This window comes from Topomyia yanbarensis, chromosome 2, assembly GCF_030247195.1.
Source record: "Topomyia yanbarensis strain Yona2022 chromosome 2, ASM3024719v1, whole genome shotgun sequence".
Taxonomy (NCBI): domain Eukaryota; kingdom Metazoa; phylum Arthropoda; class Insecta; order Diptera; family Culicidae; genus Topomyia; species Topomyia yanbarensis.
The window spans coordinates 217,341,916-217,358,781 of record NC_080671.1 but is presented as its reverse complement, the minus strand read 5'-3'; the positions used below and the strand labels follow the sequence as shown (position 1 = coordinate 217,358,781).

Genomic DNA, 16,866 nt, shown 5'->3' with positions numbered 1-16,866 from the left:
CTTAAATGCAGTAACTGCTAAAGCCTATGCAGTACTAGGACTCATCAAACGAAACACCCAAGATTTCAACGACGTCTACTGCCTGAAGGCACTGTACATCAATCTGGTACGCAGCATTCTAGAGTATGGAGTTATCGTTTGGGCCCCGTATCAAACCGTACACATTAATCGCATAGAACGGGTGCAAAAGAGCTTCGTCCGGTATGCCCTTCGACGGCTTCCCTGGCGAAACCAATTTGAACTACCATCGTTGTGCTCTTATCAACCTGCTTACGATACGAAACAGGAGAGTATTTCTGCAGCGACTTTTTGTGTTCGATCTTCTCGCTGACAACATTGACTGCCCTCTGCTTCTCGCTAAGCTGGACTCCAAACGTTCCTGGTAGGTGTCTGCGGAGAATGGACTTCTTTCGGCGCTCTACCCATCGCACGCAGTACGGCCAGAACAGATGTTTGCTGTCAGCTCTTCAATAGCGTTTTTCATCATTTTGACTTTAATTTAAGTAGAGAAATGTTCAAATTGAAAATAGGTTTAAGTTAGTATAGTATTTCAGTCTGTACGAAAATTATTAATTATATATATATATATATATATATATATATATATATATATATATATATATATATATATATATATATATATATATATATATATATATATATATATATATATATATATATATATATATATATATATATATATATATATATATATATATATATATATATATATATATATATATATATATATATATATATATATATATATATATATATATATATATATATATATATATATATATATATATATAGGAGTTTGGCCCTCATGGGTGCATAACGTAGTTTGATTAATAGTAGCTTAGCGGGTTTTAAGTTTTATAGTCAAGTGGGAGGGGATAGGTCTTTCAATCCGCATCCTCACCACAAGAACACCTTTAGGTGTGCCGGGGAAGAAATTTCTCCACGTATCAGGTGTAACGGATTCTACTTCTCCGTATTGCGACATGTATTCTGCAACTAGATCAGGAGGGGTACGTGGTGATAGGACATGTAGCTTTACATCTACATAGTCTTTTTCTATATACACGGGAATCTTAATTCCAACTTTATCACTTTCAGCCACGTGCTTCAAGTTGTTCTGCGAAACGAAACGTTCAGCTTTGGCTAACGTGTTGAATGATATGAGTACTACATTGCGAAGATGATGATACTGGAGATACATAACCTACTTGAGCTTAAGCTGCATCTTCACCTTCAGCAGGTATTCCTCTTCACTAAAACTCAATCTTATTGAACAGAATTTCAAATCAACGACCGCTGTGTTGGGTTGGAGCAGAGTTTTTTCGTCAACTTTACTCATGACGGCAAGAATAAATTAAATGTTTCCTTTGTTCTCGAGACAATGCACACTAGATCGAGAGGTTGCTATTTGTTGTTCACTTGGTTCGATTGTACGTCTGACTTGGACAGAAGTAGAAAGTAGACTGAACTTCACAATCTGTTGGATCGTCAGAATGAGAAACCAAGGGACGGGAGTTTAATATGGCTTCTACTTGGGACAGTAAAGTTGAGAATTCTACAAATGTTAAAGGAGTTTGTTTAAGAACATGTTTAAGATGGAATTTCATGCTTTTCACAGCGGCTTCCCATAAACCGCCGAACTCAGGGGAATCAGGAGGAATAAAGCACCAACGAATTTCCTTATTTTGACAAAATGATTCGATGCTATGGGTGGTTGTACCGTCGCGAAACAGTCGATATAGTTCGTGTAATTCGTTTTTCGCTCCATGAAAATTTGTACCGTTGTCAGAATGTAATTCACGGACTAGACCACGGCGGCTTACAAGCTTTGGAGGGCGGCAATAAAGGCTGCAGATGTCATATCGGATACAAGTTCAAGGTGTACGGATTTGGTTACCATACAAACAAATACGGCAACATAAGCCTTGGAAATAATTGGTTTCCTTATGCGCTATTTAACTGAAAAAGGGCCAGCGGAATCGACACCCGATCGCCCATATATTGGGTTACACTCTTCGGTTTGACACGAAAGCATCGGACACAACTTTTAATAATTTTTCTGATTGCGGATCTAGAACCAAGCAACCAAAAACTTTGTCGAAGGGCAGATAAAAGACCAGATGGACCCACATGCAAGTTCTCTTCGTGATATGCTCGAATTATAAGATCGGTAAGTGGATGATGCGGGAGGATGTATTGATGCCTTGCATCAAATGGCAAACGAGGCATTGTAATTCTGCCTCCAACGTGTACTGCATATTTTGCAGAAATGGACTTAACGATCCAATTTTCTTACAGGGCTCCCTTTCTTTTAAGCGAACAATATCATCGAGCTGTTGAATGACAATTACAATCGTGTGTAAGGATGTTCTTAGTTCTTCTACAGTGAAAGGTGCGGAGGATACGATTCGCAGGATTTTTGATACGACAGTTGCGGGCAAAGCGTAAAACATACGCAAGCACACGTTGTAGCTTGCGGAACGAGCTATATTTTTTAAAAACTGGAAGATCATCATGATTGTACAGACACATTACCAGCACTGAAATATGTTTAAGATCTGGCAACTCATGGTCAGGAATGTGGGCAAATAGTAGATACAGAACACTAGATTAGGATTGTCGCTGGCGTTCCCATTGTTTTCGTCTCGAAACATGTGTGTTTTGCTTTCGGTATATATCTGTCAAAGTATCGAAAGTCTCTCTAGTAAAAGTCTTTGGTCCGCACTTTTGGTACCACGCAGAAAAATATGGCCTGCTTATAACCACAAACCGTTTAGTTGAACTTCAAATTAGTAAAATGCAGAGTTTACCTTTTTCATTTCAGTCTCGTTTATTCTGCTATTATTTTTATGCATTCAATACCGAAAATGTCCAATGCATAAAATTTACAGCAGAATAAACAATAGGCAAACACAAAAATGATGTGATGAAACTATGAAAGAAATTTCTATGTAGCATACTATTCTAATTTCATTAGTTTCCACATGATATCTATGCGTGACAGACAATTTTTATGTGCTACTACAAATTGCAAAAAATTATGTGTGAAATCGATATATTCAATATAATGAATTTTCTCGGTGTAAATTTTCGACTGTTATTGTTATGAAATGAAAGAGTTTGTATATATTGTGCTTTTCACCGAAGATTAGCATGCGACGGAATCAAAATAGCGAAAGAATTGAAAATATACCCTGTTAACTCCATCTGCCCATTTTAGAACAAACATCTTGCAATTTATAGGCCCTGTTGGTCAGGTATTGGACGGTCAACAAAATTGACAGTTCATGTATTTATTCACCCCTACACTACCTGTTGAGCGAAAATCGGAAATTATTTGTTTCTATTTTTGGTACCCATTTAATTTATTGTTTAGTGTGCCTTTTTGATTCCTAACTCGATTTCTTTGCATCCTCCTAAGTTGTTCCTTGGTTCAAGACCAATAGTCGCTCGAACACTTAATATAAAAATCAATTCAAATTACATTTTTGTAGCCTTGCGGAATTGAAAAGGTTAAATCTTAAAAATGGTGGTTTCGCAATTTTGTCGCAATTTTGTTTTTTCGCTATTTTTGCTAATTTCCAGTGATAACCACAATACCGCAAAATGAAATGAAAATTCATCAAAATTCAGTACAGGTTTAGACAATATATATGGTTATACAAATGCTACAATTTTGACTATCTTCTGATAGGTTGTATTAAAGCAGTTGTTTTGTTATTTCTAATGGAAATACCGAAATATAGATACACGTACATTGAAATCTAAAATATATTCGAACATATTTATCTATATGGTAATCCTAAAAAGAGCAATGTTATTGTGAATTGAATCATTACACGAAACTGTCAACAAATCACACAAATGTTAACTTTATTTCGTGCCATTCTACGACATGCCGACGATATTGTTCACAAGGGGCTCACTTACTATCCAACGCTCTTGGCAAGCCACTTTCGGATGCTTCTAATAACAAAACTTCAATTGAATTCTTTGTTGATACAGGATGGCCCTGAAAAAGGCTCTTTGTTTGGGCAGTATTCGGAATTTAGTTGAAGCTAGTGTATTTTCCGCGTGTTTTTTGTAAACGGCCAATAAGCATACTGTCAAAATTCACTTTGAGAGAAAATTCCAGACCGTAATTCGTCGAGAATGGATGTTAACTTTTTATGAAAGAGAAAAGTTTTCTCTTTCGTTTGCTGCTGTGATTTATAATCGGCGATTATTCGTTTTTCTAGAATTTCCTCCCAAAGTGGATTTTGACAGCATGCTTATTGGCACTTTTCAAAAAAAGCGTGATTTGTGCCAACTGAGACGGCGTGCTCGGTGAACTTTTCTGACAGCTACAAACGGACCCCGTATAAATAAATACCATTACAGAAATCTTCGGAACCATCTCCAAACTATTCGTATAATTATATATGTATATATATATATATATATATATATATATATATATATATATATATATATATATATATATATATATATATATATATATATATATATATATATATATATATATATATATATATATATATATATATATATATATATATATATATATATATATATATATATATATATATATATATATATATATATATATATATATACTTTCGATACTTTGACAGATATATACCGAAAGCAAAACACACATGTTTCGAGACGAAAACAATGGGAACGCCAGCGACAATCCTAATCTAGTGTTCTGTATCTACTATTTGCCCACATTCCTGACCATGAGTTGCCAGATCTTAAACATATTTCAGTGCTGGTAATGTGTCTGTACAATCATGATGATCTTCCAGTTTTTAAAAAATATAGCTCGTTCCGCAAGCTACAACGTGTGCCTGCGTATGTTTTACGTTTTGCCCGCAACTGTCGTATCAAAAATCCTGCGAATCGTATCCTCCGCACCTTTCACTGTAGAAGAACTAAGAACATCCTTACACACGATTGTAATTGTCATTCAACAGCTCGATGATATTGTTCGCTTAAAAGAAAGGGAGCCCTGTAAGAAAATTGGATCGTTAGGTCCATTTCTGCAAAATATGCAGTACACGTTGGAGGCAGAATTACAATGTCTCGTTTGCCATTTGATGCAAGGCATCAATACATCCTCCCGCATCATCCACTTACCGATCTTATAATTCGAGCATATCACGAAGAGAACTTGCATGTGGGTCCATCTGGTCTTTTATCTGCCCTTCGACAAAGTTTTTGGTTGCTTGGTTCTAGATCTGCAATCAGAAAAATTATTAAAAGTTGTGTCCGATGCTTTCGTGTCAAACCGAAGAGTGTAACCCAATATATGGGCGATCGGGTGTCGATCACGCTGGCACTTTTTCAGTTAAACAGGGCATAAGGAAACCAATTATTTCCAAGGCTTATGTTGCCGTATTTGTTTGTATGGTAACCAAATCCGTACACCTTGAACTTGTATCCGATATGACATCTGCAGCCTTTATTACCGCCCTCCAAAGGTTTGTAAGCCGCCGTGGTCTAGTCCGTGAATTACATTCTGACAACGGTACAAATTTTCATGGAGCGAAAAACGAATTACACGAACTATATCGACTGTTTCGCGACGGTACAACCACCCATAGCATCGAATCATTTTGTCAAAATAAGGAAATTCGTTGGTGCTTCATTCCTCCTGATTCCCCTGAGTTCGGCGGTTTATGGGAAGCCGCTGTGAAAAGCATGAAATTCCATCTTAAACATGTTCTTAAACAAACTCCTTTAACATTTGTAGAATTCTCAACTTTACTGTCCCAAGTGGAAGCTATATTAAACTCCCGTCCCTTGGTTTCTCATTCTGATGATCCAACAGATTGTGAAGTTCAGTCTACTTTCTACTTCTGCCCAAGTCAGACGTACAATCGAACCAAGTGAACAACAAATAGCAACCTCTCGATCTAGTGTGCATTGTCTCGAGAACAAAGGAAACATTTAATTTATTCTTGCCGTCATGAGTAAAGTTGACGAAAAAACTCTGCTCCAACCCAACACAGCGGTCGTTGATTTGAAATTCTGTTCAATAAGATTGAGTTTTAGTGAAGAGGAATACCTGCTGAAGGTGAAGATGCAGCTTAAGCTCAAGTAGGTTATGTATCTCCAGTATCATCATCTTCGCAATGTAGTACTCATATCATTCAACACGTTAGCCAAAGCTGAACGTTTCGTTTCGCAGAACAACTTGAAGCACGTGGCTGAAAGTGATAAAGTTGGAATTAAGATTCCCGTGTATATAGAAAAAGACTATGTAGATGTAAAGCTACATGTCCTATCACCACGTACCCCTCCTGATCTAGTTGCAGAATACATGTCGCAATACGGAGAAGTAGAATCCGTTACACCTGATACGTGGAGAAATTTCTTCCCCGGCAAACCTAACGGTGTTCTTGTGGTGAGGATGCGGATTGAAAGACCTATCCCCTCCCACTTGACTATAAAACTTAAAACCCGCGAAGCTACTATTAATCAAGCTATGTTATGCACCCATGAGGGCCAAACACCTACGTGCAAGTATTGTAATCAGACAGCACACCACGGACAACCTTGCGCGGAAAATACAGAGGAAAATGCATCTCAACCGATTGCCAACGAATTCACGGAAAACCAACCCAAAAAAGAGTTTTCAATACCAATACCCGAACCACAAACGGTTGCAAAATTTGTGGCAGCTGTTCAGTCCATATTGACAACTCCAAAAGCAGCATCCAGCACCCCAAAAACTGTAAGCAATATCGGCGAAGAAGATAAAAACAATAATGACGGATTTACACTGGTCACCCGTAAGGGTAATAAGCAGGAAAACCCATCGGATCGCACGCACCAAGACACCTTTAACGTTAGAAGTGAATTAAATGATCCCCATGACGCAGTAGGCGAGCCGCGAAAGAAGCTTTCCGCTCGCAATAAAAAGTTGCGCGCACGAGATCCAACGGGTAATCAATGATATTTGCTCCTTTATTTTTATTTTGCACATATTGTGAACACATGAAAGATCCACGGCTCCGTTAAGTTCGTTAAGTTACCGCTATGAGCCGTGTCAAATAAACGAAATAAAAAAAAGGTTGTGAAGTAATAACTCCTTCTCATTACCTTACTGGCCGTCCACTTACTGCTATCTCTTAACCTTATTATGAAAGATTAAATACTAACCGCCTCTCTCGGTGGCAATATTTACAACAGATGTGTGAGCATTTCTGGAATGCATGGGTTCGTGACTATTTGGTAAGTTTGCAACCGAGATGTAAAAATTGGCGTCGCCTTCCTAATGTTAAACCCGATATGATCGTCTTGGTAGAAGATAAAAATTTACCACCTCAGAGCTGGAGGTTAGGAAGAATTCTGAAAGTTTACCCTGGAAATGATGACCTTGTACGAACCGTTGATGTGAAGGTGGGAGAAGCTGTTTTTCGTCGTCCAATTACCAAACTGTTCCTTTTACCCATAAAAGATAACAAAGATAATACTAATCGTTCCAATCAAGTTTCCAAAGATAGGTCGTAACCCGATGCTTCATCCTGCCCCGTGGAGTATGTTCGCAACAGCGAAGATTTAGATCCCTCGCTATCGTAGGCGAAAACCGTTGATCCAGCAACACCGCAAGCAAAAGGTGCTAGAACGTTCTCGCGCGCCACGTTCTAGAATCATCACCGACTAATAAACAGCTTGTCACCAATACATACATCCATTTTGCACACGTCATTAATAAACAATCGCGGCTGCAGCCAATTTGCACACGACACCAACCGAACGAGAGCGCAAAGCACGGCACCAACAACGGCACCATCATCATCATCGAAATCGCTCGCGCAAGGGCTACAGCAACGAATCAATGTGTATAAAAAGAGATATGTATACATAGTTTTTATTCAGTTTTTAATACACCATCGAAGAGTAAAGTCGAAATAAGTTCCTTAGTCCGAAATATCATCCCAGCCTTGGTTGGCTGTTCCGGTGTTCCTGTGTTCCTGCATTCCTGAGAGCAGCGCTGAATGGTTCAGGCTCTTTGAAGCTGTTTAGTTCAGCTGTGCATCACCCAAGTAAAGAGTTTTGGTATCGTTCTTTTCAGAGCGATGCTTCCCCTGATGCACAGTGCCAACAGCTCATTCGGCAGCAACTATCAGCCATCGTCGGCGTCCGCTTCGTTCCATCACTGCATCTTGGAAGGCAGTGGTTGGTGATTTTCCTGCTTTCTCTTCGTTCACCGGCCAGCCAGACGTGATAAGTACCCGATAAATGTGATGCTTCACCTTTCCGTTCAACTACCAAGAATAACGTTGGCTACACAGCAAACATACATCGAACAACATAACGCAAATAATAAGTATAACAAATGAATAAACATCGATTATAATAAAAACAAGGCATTTAGTGAATATAATGAATACAATGAGTATTCATATATGTTTTAATTAGTTGCATGTGGTAAATGTAATATAATGATGCATGATATAATAAATATTTGAAATATAATAAACACGGATAATTATATCACTATAACAATAAAGTTGAATATAATAAATTTAATGGCTGAAACAAATAGTTGTTACATTGGGACTGTCGAGGGGGAATGAAAACCTCGATCAGCCCCGGAAAGCTCGTAAGAGGCACATAAAAACTGAAAAAGCTAAGATCCACAACGTAAATTTTCACGCCCTTCTTTCTTCGCTTCTCATTCTACTCTCTTCTTCTTTCCTTACTACAGAGTACTAGCTTCTCTTTCATCTCATAATTTTCTATCTCCTCTCTCGACGGCAACAATCCTCGTCGGAGCTGGCATACTTAAATCTACCTTACTTGAAATTCTTGTCGAGCTTGCCCGTCGCCTTTGCACGGACGTAATCACCAAGCGGACGAGATGCTGGAGCGATGTGTGCCACCTTACCGCGGACTGGCTGGCAGCCCCTTCGATTTCACATGTTCTGTGCGATTTCACCGCAGACTTTTCGCGTCTGACGCTCGAACTGCACCGCTGGTAACGATCACAATGTACTTTTGTTACTCCCTACTGTGTTGCTGGTCTGCCTGACATCCGTGCTCCAGCAGAGAAATTCCGGAAGCGAATCCCGAGAAGAAACATCCGAGAGAAGAAAACTCTGAAAAAGAATCCTATCACGATTTCGTTAGCCCTTGCTCACGAAATGATTTGTGTGTGATTTACCTCTTATTGAGGGTCTTTTGTATGCTTCTCCAGCCGACGTTCCCCGGCTTTTCGTAGCAGAGTTCCAACCGTTCTGGGCTTGAGTTTCCACCTGTCAGGTTGCAATCGTTAATGGCCAATACGTAATTGTAATCACGATTTGCTTATCGAATTGATTTTTATCGACAGTTTGTCCGGTGCTATGTCTTCGGGCCGATGTTGCTGGTCGTATTTCACCAACAGACGACGTTTTGTCAGCAACTGGAGCTGGAGCTGCTTCGCTCGCTGTATCGGTTTCTCTCGTCCCGAAAGCGGCGTGCCCGTTGTAGGCTATGTTCTATTGACCAGCTCCACGTGTGTTACTTCTCGGGTACGGCCACTGATGCTACTAGCTTTTCCAGAGATTTACCTACGGCTTTCAGAAGTCCAATCCCGTCCCTTGCGTCACGACAGCTTCTTGCTGCGACTACAAGTTGTCCTAGGCCTTCTGTGGCAGATCCTTGGGCAAACTTTTGCTACTGGTCGTGCCAAAGTGGCGATGTAGTTATCAAACGTTGCTGCTCACTACTGCTGGTATGACTTTCTGCTTTCTGCTCGTATCGCCGGAAGCTGGCCTGACAGCTGCCGATTTTCAAGGTAGAGAAGTGTTGCTAGTTTTTCAAGCAACGAGCTCACTTCGTGTTTACACTCTATTCAGTTTTCTTGTACTTTACATGTTGTTGATTTATTTTGCTCTATGGGCTATACTATCATACACTGAATCAAAACGTTACACAACATTACCGTAGCGGAAGAATTTTTCATAAATCGGTATTCGAACGATTTATGAAAAATTCAAAAAATCTTAACTCATACCTTAGGATGATGGTCAGGAACAAATCGGTTAACTAAACTATTTAGTAGACCTCAAGTTGCTTCTGCATCCTGAACATAACGTATATGCAAGCCTAACCTTTTTTTTATTTCGATTATAGAGGTTTTAACCTTAAGGTCATTCGCCTCTTCGGGTTAGAAAAATCTCTTATGAAAAATTTCTAACCCTATGTGCGGGGTCGGGACTCGAACCCAGGTGCGCTGCGTACAAGGCAATCAATTTACCAACTACGCTACGCCCACCCCCAAGCCTAACCTGCTTGCCAAATCAAATCTCTTTCTTAAACCCTTAATCTTAATCTCATCATCATTTAATCACGCCAGCTGTATCTGGCAAAATTATTCAACCTAGCAAATCGTCTCTGACCAAAGTCCTTGTCAATTTTTAACAAATTCGAGCCAACTACGGCAACACATACAAATCGGATTTAAGTCTATTGCATTGACTACAATAGACTTAATCTCACACGAAACAATTAGGTGCTATATATAATCAAGGCTCCGAAAATGGCAACCACAGGCGAAAATTTTTAAATTTTGCGTCAAACTATTTTTTCCCCGTTTGTGTATAACCTCTAATATTAAACAAAATGAATTATGAGCCCAGAAAAAAATTCCATGTCTGTCATTTATAAAAGTTTGTTGATGGTTCTTGCATGACCTGAAAATGACTGAAATACCGTTAGGAGATAAATAGGTAAACAAAATCCATATTTTCAACTCTTTGCCTAGAACCATAATTTTTCCATCGCAGTCTAATTTAAATTTGATGATATTGCTTGAAAATTTGAGATGAATATGGAAAAATGTTTTTTTTTAATTGTGAAGTAATGAAAAACAAATAACTTGTAACGTGACAGATCAAAAATTCGAAAAAGTTTTGTGGGCCACACTAACAGTTTGCATACAATGTCTAACCTACATTTTTTCTTACTACTTTGAGTCTACTTTTTGAAACTGTATTGTGAAAACCTTATAGTTTTATTCATTTTTGAGAAAACATAGTTGATCTTATGTAACGTGACAGATGTTTTCTGCCATAAAGGAATTGCATCAAGTTTGATACAATTACGTCAAAAATGGTGAGTATCTTCGACTCTGATGAAACTTTTTTACGTTTCATCTGTATGAGCATGAGCATGCGCATGAGCATGATGACCATACAATTCGTAGTTGCTACTCCGTGATTGACCAGAACAAGCGAAATTGCACAAAGAACCAATGAATGAAGCCTGGGAGTAGCTTTCCATTCTCCATGTGCACGTTTCGAGAGTTCTAAATTTTGAAGTGCCAATAACGGCGCCGGCCACGTCCTTACAGTCATCGGGGAAGGAAGGGAATGTTAGTGTGATAACCGTTGGTATGGAGACCGTGTATACCTCTGCATCTCCACGGTTTTCACGGAAAGGAGGTTTTGTTAGTGGGATAGGATAAATAGTTGCATTGATCTGGATTCACCTTGGTAAGTGATACAATCTATGCGACTCTCAGAAGTGTTATCATGTATTAATTGCTCTAGGCAGCCGGCTGCCGAGAATTTTTAGAATACGCAACTTGAACTCCGGACAGCCGGCCATCGGGAGTGTTGCTTATTTTTAATTGAACAAATATTTTTTATAAGACAGGGCATTTTTCATTTTACGATAGTGTGCTTTGCATTCGTAAGACGAGTTCTACGATAGACAGTAACATTGAAGGAATGATTATGGAATTACCAAGCTTCAGTTATCCCGTTCGTGTAAAATGGTTTAGAAGTAATGAGGATGCTCTATTTATTCTATCATTCATCAGTTGATTAGAGTTGAACCCTCCAAAGAAACTTTGAATATGTTTCGTTGTCTAGTAGCTGATGAGCTTGATGATCGCCCGCTGAATTTTCCTTCCACTTGTGGAATACCGTGTGAATTTCCAGAGAATAGGTCTAGTTTTTCATTCCGTTTGAGTTCGGGCATACGGAAGTATTTTTTCCAACCGTGGTCAGGTGACTAAGCGAAGAATTTTATCAGATCCTATGCTTGTCGCTCAAAAGGCCGTGCGCAAAGAGCTGACTGATTCTCAGCTTACTGAGCCGCTGTCTGTTATTTTAAGTCCTACACAAGGTCTACGATTTGCGTCCCTAAACGTTAATGGCTGCCGTAAAGAGGATAAACGGGAAGCCATAGACTCTCTGTTGTTGTTCCATGGCGTACACATAGCAGTGTTACAGGAAGTGAATCTGGATTGTGCGCGTGTTGCAACATCAAATTTTCGTTGGTACATGGGTGATTCGCCTAACAATCAGAGACGCGGATTAGCGATTTTGATTCGTCAGGGGTTGAATGCTGAGATAAGGGGAAGCATCTACAAAAGATCCAACATTCAGCATGCTACAATTTCTTATCAGGTATATAGGGTTTCTAACCAATTCATGATATGAATCTAATTAAGAATGTTTCAGGTGAAGGAATCATTTTGCACGTTAGAGCTCATAAATGTGCACGGGCCAAATCAAAAGGCGGATCGATTCATTGCTGATTTAGGCATGGTTTTTGGCAGAAAGCTGACACATTTGCAGAATCTTGTGATAGCAGGAGATTTCAACAGTCATTTGTCTTGCAGTGGTTTGTCCATTGACGACTCCAAGTTGATAGGTAGATTCGCTGGGCATGACCGGTTCAATGAAAATGGTTTACAAATGAGGATGTTTCTTAGTTTGTATGAACTCGCTGTACGGACCACTCAGATTAACTCCAACGAAAGTTTTAGATGGACTTGGTCCAATGGGCGTACAAGAAGTCAGGTGGATCACATTCTGTCTCACCTTCATTCGGGGTTGTATCTAAAACGCTTTCGAGCTTTGTCGCCTTCAGGCCTCTCGACTGACCACAAGTTGCTTCTGTGTAATATAGTAGAGAACCATTCAAACCATCAGCCTGGTGCTAGTTTTGCTACTAAAGTCGGGATGAAATGGAAGAGCAATTTGGATCCTACCTTAATAAAGTTGCCTGAATTCCAGAAAAGATATCAAGAGCAGCTTAGTTTGAAGACTGTGGATTTCGGTCCACAGAATTGTGTAGAACAGAACTGGGGTGACCTGAAATGTAAAATACAGGGCTCGGCTGATGCTGTTCTGTCTAAATCATCTTCCATGCCGCCAGACCGACGTTGCCGTAGGGCTTTTGCAGACGTGAACAAGTACTTGTTTTGGATTAAACGTTCTGATCATCCCAAGTGGAAACATAAACTCACTGAGGCACGGGAGGTGCTGCAGCGTAGAATTCGCGAATATGAGGAAAAGGAGATTGAGAACTTTTTTGAGAATTTGCATGGATATCCAATCGGCGAACGCATCAATCGAACGTTTAGGTTCCTAAAGAAACACAAAAAGAAAACGTCATATCGGGCCCTACCATTTACCATTCGCTTGGGTGATTGGTCTATTAATAGCGATTGTTCATCTTTTCTTCCGAATACGTTGCAAGAGCTTGAAGACCCAGTCCTGCCGGATCCACCAACCCTGCAAGAAATACAGAGCATCGTAGGCAAGATGAAGAACGAAAAACGCCCGGAGTCGATAGCCCAAACGCAGAGTTTTTCAAATATGGTGACGATCGTACTCTTACTGAACTTCATGAGCTTTTGGTTAGAGTGTGGACTGAAAACAAACTTCCAGTGGAATGGAAGCATGTTTTGGTGGTACCAATACCGAAGGTGAAGTCTCCAAAAACCATGGACGATTATCGCCGTATATGCTTAAGTTGCACTGGATATAAAGTTTATGCGGCTTGGATCTTAAGCAGGTTGCAGAGTACGATTCCTCCTTTAGGATATCATCAGGCAGCATTCTTGCCTGAACGATCAACGATTGATCACCTGCACGTCTTACAACGGATTCTACAAGAGCGCTGGAATAGAGGAATGTCCACCATATTGATGTCCCTTGACATAGAAAAGGCCTTCGATCGGGTATCCTTGGAGGTTCTACCATCTATTTTGAGAGGTAAATGTGCATATTTTGAAATTTGGAATAAACATACTAGTTTTATCTAATAGGCAAAGGTGTACCAGATTCATTTATAAAGCGAATTTTAAACTGCTTAAAAGGGGAGCAGCAGCAGGTGTTGTGGAATGGACAACTTAGCAGACCATTTGAAAGATTGCGATAAGGGATGCCCCTTATCTCCCTTTTTGTTCAATCTGATCATGGAAGCAGTGCTAGAATCGGTGGCCGATGAAGTAAGAGGTTTACGGTTGAATCAGGATGGTCGACTAACGCTTCCTCTTATATTGGCCTTTGCCGATGACCTTATAATAGTAGTAGAGCGCATTGAGGATTTGGAGTTAATATTGAAAAAACTTAAGGAATTTCTGTCATATGTGGGACTGAATCTGAATGAGTCCAAGTGCAAGGTACTGATTCGGGAGCAGCGTGGAGAATCAGTGGATGAAGTTGAAGTAAGCGGACGATTGTACAAGACCACGGAGCCTCTACGATATCTCGGCACTTACCATACTGCTCGATTGGAACGGCCCAAAACCATCAGAAATCGATGTCGGAATGCCATGCGTGTGTCGAAAACGATTATGAGCTTTTTGAAAAAATACCGACCCTGTTGGCAGTTGGGGCGTATAATTTACGAATCCGTTATAGCACCTGCTATGATATACGGTACGCAAGTGGCTGTGCTCACTAAATACAGTCGAAATTCTATTCGGGGGTACGAGCGTCAGATTGTACAAAGCATGGCAAGCTTATGTCGAAGCACGGATGGTTCAGAACTCCCTACATCCATCAATAAGCTGCTACACAAGAGGCGTATTACGAAAAAAGTGCGAATGTACCAGATGCGCTGGTGGGGTCATGTTCGACGTCGAGGTTCAACACATCCACTACGTTGTGCTGCCCGTTTACGTCCAGCTAAATTACGAACGTGCAGACCTAGTTTAACCTGGTGGGACAGCATACTTCAAACTATGCAACGATTTGGGGATCTCACATATGACCAATGGAAAGACCTTGCTACAAATAAGGAACAATTTCAGCAAAAGTTAACTCAAATTTATGATTTTGAGGAATCAGATGCTAGTAATTGGAGTATAAACGATATATTTTATCATTTTTGTTTTAGGCAATGTTTGATTTTTATTTTTCAGAGTCCATCCCCGATGAGGAACCCCAAAGGTATTATTTCCAAATGAGAGCACATGTCGCTCGATATGCAACAATGTTTTGATATTAAATATAAAAAAAACAATACACAAAATCTCCTTCTATATTGGCTGCACTGTCGTTCCTGCACAATCTCACTATGCATATAGGGAATACCATTTAACATAGACCGATATAGCAAATCCTTTCTCATCTTTTAGAATAACAAATCTAATATTCCCAACATTGCTCTCACTGGAAGTAAACTACATCCATCGACCCAGAAAATTGCAGATTTGTTACACACAGGCTAGCGAAGCGTCAAAAACAGACAAAAATACCGTCAAAGCGAGTAGGAAAAAAATTCCCTCCGGCCGCAAGTCCGCAAAGAGTATGTATATAAAATCATATCCGCAGAAAACCATTCACAAGAAAATACAAAAGGCAATACAAGTAGCGATGAATTATGTACTCAATTAACGCAGATAATCGATTAATCACTAGGATATTCAAAGATCGATAATCGATTATTAGCTTTGGGAAATTCGAGTGAATCGATTAGCTGGCATCTGTTAATTGACACAGCACCCCACAAGGGGGCTGCCACCCAACTTCGTGAATATTTCGGAACTAAACGGGCAGACGTCTCCGAAAATATCAAGCGACCGTTTTTGTATTTGATTGTCTAACTAGTTCCCACTTCTTACTCGATTAGTGATATTAATCGTTGATATTGGTTGACCATGATGTCAACCAATCGATCCCGCCAATCGAGCTCTCATAAATTACTCGATCAGAGGATAATCCATTATTTTTTTAAAAAATCGGACATCATTAAGTAAAGGAGTTTGGTACGTATGTGTTTGTTTTCACCCGCGTACACCCAATACAACACCAGTCTAGATGGTTCGCAAGCCACCGAAAATTTCGTCTTGCATTTCTACTACAAACAAAATCTGCATCTGTATAACTAACATGAGTGCATGCCTCGGATCTTGTGTCGAGAGGCAGACCAAACAAACAAAATGACATGTGAGCATTGTCGATCTGAACCTACACACATGAGGCGTTGTATTTTCACCACAGATACTTCCCCAACATGTAATACAACACAAACCCACAGGAGACTCAACAATTTGTGGGTTCTCAATGAGTGCAATCTGTTTAAAGGTTAGAGCGAGCGCATTTATGTCACGCAGTGCTACTCATACTTGCATACACTGTAAACCTCACGCGCCCCACCATTCACCAGCAAACATTATCAAACCCGTAGGTACACGGAAAACCGATTCATCACAATTTCAACTAAAAAATTAGTTGAGTTTTTGGTTTCGTCTAGTTAATATTTGGGCGAACTAAACTTTTGTTGCAAACAATAATCCAACGTTTTTGGTTTGATGCTGTCAGTTTCAGTCTGGACACGAACGTTTCATCCTAGCACAAAACTTAAAAAGCTAAAGCACAAAACTTGAAAAGCTACATGAGCTAAAGCTTGAAACGCTTGTCTCAGCTTCTAACGCTTGTTTTAGTCCAGACACAATTGCATATGCCGTTACACTACCTTTTCAGCCCAGACACAAACGACTAGAATTCAACTAATCTCATTGTTGAATTAAACTGCTTCATCGTAAAATACAACATAGGATATTTCAAACGTTTTGTTTCACCGACCGACGGATGAAAGGTA

At 39.7% G+C, this 16,866-nt stretch overlaps 1 protein-coding gene across 4 annotated transcripts in view; it reads right to left on the bottom strand.

Moving 5' to 3' along the window:
* The window catches only part of LOC131682906 (uncharacterized), an 834,740-nt gene that overhangs the window by 649,422 nt on the left and 168,452 nt on the right, over positions 1-16,866 (bottom strand). The gene's annotated exons all lie outside the window — the stretch shown is intronic.